The sequence below is a fragment of the Lonchura striata genome, chromosome 5, assembly GCF_050655825.1.
Source record: "Lonchura striata isolate lonStrDom1 chromosome 5, ASM5065582v1, whole genome shotgun sequence".
Lineage (NCBI taxonomy): Eukaryota > Metazoa > Chordata > Aves > Passeriformes > Estrildidae > Lonchura > Lonchura striata.
The window spans coordinates 6,266,988-6,272,320 of NC_140707.1; positions in this window are offsets into that span (position 1 = coordinate 6,266,988).

The window sequence follows — 5,333 nt, forward strand, 5'->3', positions numbered from 1 at the left end:
TGTCCGTGTGTCCCCGTGTCCGTGTGTCCATATCCATGTGTCCCTGTGTCCGTGTGTCCCGTGTCCGTGTGTCCGCTGCCCGCTCGCCCCCGTGCCCAGCCCCGCGCTCCCCGGGGCAGCTCCTGAGCCTGTCCAAACACGGGAACTTTGCCGTGTCCAGCCCAGACCCAGAGCCTGGACTCCTGCCCAGGGGCACAGGAATCCCCTCGGTCACTGCTGTGCATTGTCCCTGCTGAGGGTCAAACACTCTTGGAGCACATTCCCTGAATGCTGAATTTGTACCTGACCCAAGAACTGCACTTAGTCCCCAGCACTGATCTCCAAAAAGAAAACACCAAAAAACAAAACAAAACAGGGGAAGGCAAACTGTGTGTAGCTCATGATATTTTACACTGTCTAAAACTTGCCACGTCTTGGATCATAGAAGTGAGATCCACTTGCAATTAGTGGGAAGGAGAAGTAGTGAAAGATAGAAAAGGGTAGCATAAAAATAAACAGAGAAATACATCTTGGATTGTTTCTTTCCATTTTCATTTCATTTCTTAAAAGCTGTTTCAGTTTTCCAAGAACCTTGGCTGGAAGACGAGGAAGCTTTGAGCAGCTTTTGTCACAAGATGTGCCACCAGCTGCAGCTTTTCTTTGCCTTTCCACACCATGTGTGCAGCTTGACTCTTGCAGAAAAGTGGGACAAATAGTTGAAGAACTTTACAATTTGTTCTTTCTTTATCTTGTGGGCTGGGCAGTTGGGCCATTGGTGAGATTTTCACTGTTATTGTTCTACCCTAAGAAACCATGATGGGCTACCAGGAATTGTCAGGGAATGCAAGCCTGACTGAATGCAGAGAAAGAATCTCCAGAGCCTGCAGCCAGAAATGGAGAGCTGTGTGATAATAATTCCAACATCCCCATGGACAGCTGAAAGTGATGTAGAAGATGGAAATGGGCTGACAGAGGGAGTTTGTTTCTGTGTTCAGTTTAGAAGCTTCCACATCTCATGCACTGATATATATCAAGAGTTCAATCAGTTCATGAAAAGCACCAGAACAATCTGGACCTTTCAGGAGATGACTGTAAGAACCTGAAAAGGAGAAATGCAGGCAATGACTTGGTGAGCTTTGTCTGGAAGAAGGGTCACTTTTTCCAAATAATTTCTAATCCATCTCGTCTGCATTTGTCTTTCTGAAAAAGGCCATTTTCATCCCAGATTCCCCATGAAATGGGAACCCTGAGCTTGTGGAAGTGCCTGAAAAATGCCCTGTTCCTCTGCAGGGACACTCGGGCTGAGACAGGTGCCGGAGCCCTCTCTGGGGAAGCCTCCTCCGAGCTGGAATTTGTGCTCTGCTTGGAGAGGAGGAGGGCCGCAGGACATTCCATCTGCGCCGCTGCCCCGCAATGGGCGGGAACGCTGTGGGGAAGGCTGGGGGACACTGGAGCGGGATATGGATGGCACTGGGGGGACTGAGAGGGCCTGGGAATGAACTCAGGTGTATTGGGAGGGACTGGGCTGTACTGGGAGGGACTGGAGGGGTTGAATGGGCTGTTCCCGCCTCCACTGCCTCCCATTGGCCGAGGCTCCTGCCTATCACGGCTCCAACCAATCAGCGTCAGGAATCATGGCTTTGGGAGCGGTGCCTGGAGTCTGCGCCATCTTTTCTTTTGCCTACAACTCCCGTCATGCTCTGCGGCCCCATAGAGCCCCAGTAAAGCCGGGACTACAACGCCCGTCATGCCCCGCGCTCCACAGAACCCCGGTACCGCCCCCATCTGTCCCATCAGTGTCCCCCAGACCCTCCGGGACCCCCAAGTGCCCTCAGCGCCCATTCGGGACCACCAAAATATTACTGGCAAAGTACAAAAGAACAAGAAACTTTGGAAAAGTGTTTAATACAAATCCAATCCAACTTAAATCACTTGTCACAGCTGTAACTTCATTCCGTCAGCCCATTTAGCCTGGAAAGCCCTAAACACTGAAGTTGTTCAGGTACCCACAAATGTTCCATATAAAGAGCATTAGAAGGGGAGGAAAGAGAGAGAGACAGGAAGACAGAAGCTCCACAGAAAGACACACATGTGGCTCCCAGCTCCTGGGGCTCCAGTGTGGGTGAGACACAAACCCCAGGAGAAGGCAGAGTCCATAAGAGAGGCTGACATTGTGCTCCTTGGTTTTAAGCCCCTGGACCTTCGTGGGCCTCCCCCCAGTTGGGACTTCTGATATCTCAGGTGTTCAGAGCTGGGTGAGCGCTGTCCCATCTGTGTGACTGATTGACAGCTCAGCCCAAGGTGTCTGGGGACATTGATCTCATCCAGCCTCTGACAGCGACCACGGTGACACTGGGGAACCTCATGGAGCCTCATGGAGCCATGGGTCAAATGTGACAAGGCAGGTCCAAGGACACCCTGGTGGCACTGGGGAACCTCATGGAGCCATGGGTCAGTTGTGACACTTTGGGGACCTCGTGGAATCAGAGGGGACCATTGGGAAGCTCCCATGGATCCAAGGGCCCAGGGTGACACTGTGCAGCCCAGAGTGTCACAGAGGAGCCATTGTGACACTGTGGGTCCCCATGGAACCAAGGGAACATGGGACAGGCTGTTGCCTTAAGTTTTAGCTTCCATATTTTCCCAATTCTGTCCTGTATCTGTAACTCTAAACTTCATGCAGAGTGTCAGCAAGTTTTCTTACAGTGTAGTCAGACAAAACAATCCTTTTCCTGCCCGAGAACCAAAGACACCGCTGCAGCTTTGGGCCCAAAAAGTGAAAACAACAGCAAATTGAGGAGAGCAGACTGGGAGGGTGGGGCTGCATAATCTGAAGGTGTAATTGGACAATTAACCTCAATATGGAAATGAACCAAATCTTACAAAAGTGTGTAAACGTGTGACCTGGCATCCATCCTGGGTGTACCCTCAGCTAGGCCCTTGTGCTGCCCAGGTGAATCCTTTGAAGGCCTTTCTAATAAATCCCCACTTTACTCCTGTAACACTGTCCAGCCTCTGCTCTAGGTGGCCTCTCAAGGCATCAAGGCCTGGCTGGCTGGGCCACCTGGGGGCCACCTGACAGGTCCAGCTGACCTTGGCATGTCCAGGGCTGCTGCTCATCTGCCCCTGGAGCACTGGGGCTTGGTGCTCTCCTTCCTGTGGAAAGAACTGTCCTTCTCCTCCAGTTGCCCATGGCCAACATTTGGATTCCTCTTCTTAGTTTGCTTCTATGCAAAGATTGTTCCCAGATGAAACCTGCCAGGACAGACAGGTCTGGCTGGCTTGGCCACCCAGGGGCCACCTCTCATCTTCCTGTGAAACACTGGGACCCTGTGCTTTTCTTTCTTATGGGAAAAAAGCACCTTTCACATCCAGGCACCCATGGCCAAAGTTGGGAATCCACCTCCAGGATTCCCTATATCCAAGGATTTCTCCCAGGTGAAAGCTTCCAGGAGAGACAAGTCTGGCTGGCCTTGGTCTCCAAAGAGCTGATTCTTATCTGCCTTTGAAACACTGGGGCTTTGTGCTTTCCTTTATGATGAAAAGAACTCTTCTTCCTGCCCAGGTGCCCATGGCCAGAACTGAGATTCCACCTTCAAAATTCTGAATATCCAAGGATTTCCCCCAGATGAAAGGTGCCAGGAGAGACAGGTCTGGCTCTCTTGGCCTATGGTGACCACCTCTCATCTTCTTCCAAAACACCTGGGCTCCACGATTTTCTTTCCTATGGGAAAAACCATCCATCTTGACCAGATGCCCATGGCCAAAGTTTGGAATCCTCCTCCAGAATTCCCTAGGTCCAAGGATTTCTCAGTGACAAAGCTGCCAGGACAAACAGGTCTGGCTGGCTCGGCCTCCCAGGAGCCTTCTGTCTCTGCTTCTGCCCCTGCAACACTGGGGCTCTGGGCTTTCCTTCCTATGGAAAAGAACCATCCTTCTTAACAATGCAGAAATGGCCAAAACTGGGGTTCCACCTCCCAAATTCCCTATATGCAAGGGTTGCTTTCAGACAAAAAAATACCCGAACAGAGAGGTCTGGCTGCCCTTGGCCTCTGATGGTCACCTTTCATCTGCCCCTGAAACACCAGTGTTCCGTCCTTGTCTTCCTATGGAAAAGAACTGTCCTTCACCTCCAGGCAACCAGGTCTGAAACTGGCATTCCACCTCTAAAATTCCCTATATCCAAGGACAAAATCTGCCAGCACCATCTGATCTGGCTGCCCTTGGCCTCTGGTGGCTGTGGCTCATCTGCCCCTGCAATGCTGGGGCTGGGTTGTTCCCTTCCTGTGGAGACCATGGTGGCACAGTGAGGACCTGGTGGAACCATGGAGTCCATTGGGACTTTGGGGCCATGGTGACACCGCGGAGCTCCATGGAACCCAGAGATCACCATGACTCTGTGGGGCCTTGTGGAACCATGGAGACCATTCCGACCCTTCAGGGCCTGGTGTCACCAAGGGGGCATTGTGACACCTCAGGGCCTCCTGGAAGCAAGGGACCATTGGGACACTGTGGAGCTCCATGGAATGAGGGGAACAAGGAACAGGTCTGGCAGGCTTGGACTCCCAGGGGCCACCTAGCAGGTCTGGTTGATCTTGGAATGTCAAGGGCTGCTTCTCATCTGCCCATGAACCGCTGGGTCTCCATCATTTCCTTGCTATGGAAAAGAACTGTCCCTCTTTTTTGACACCCATGGACAAAATTGGTACTTCCCCTAAAAAATTTCCTGTATGCAAGGGTATCTGCCAGAAAAAGACCTGCCAGCTCTGGCTGGCCTTGGACTCTGGTGGTCGCATCTCAGTTGCCTCAGAAGCACTGGGGCTCTGTGCCTTCCTTCCTGCAGAAAAGAACTGACCCTCTTGTCCAGGGGCCATGGCAGGAACTGGAATGTGGCCGCCAAAATTCCATCTATCCTAGGATTGCTCCCAGACAAAAGCTGCCAGGACAGACAGTTCTGCCTGGCCTTGGCCTCTGGTGATATGAGCAGAAGGTTTTCCTTTGCAAACACCTTGGAGAGGGCCCAGAGATCTCCTGAGCTGGGTTTTTCAGGCCTCAAGGACATAACCCATGTATGGAGGCTGATGTGCCTGGGCTCAGCTGTGAAGAGACTGAGGACAGATCAGGAGTGGTCTGGCAGGGCTTGAAGGGTGGATTTAGAAATGGTGGAGCTTTTCTCCATAGCGGGAATCAGGCAGGGAGAGAAATTATGCCACAAATGCAGCTGGGGAAGTCCAGACTGGACACAGGAGGAGAAAGGAATTTCCCTCCCAGGGCAGGGCTGTGGTGCAACACGTCCCCAGCAGGAGCCTGGAGCAGCCCAAGGCTTTGTGTGGCCAGGCAGGGGCAGCAGGAGG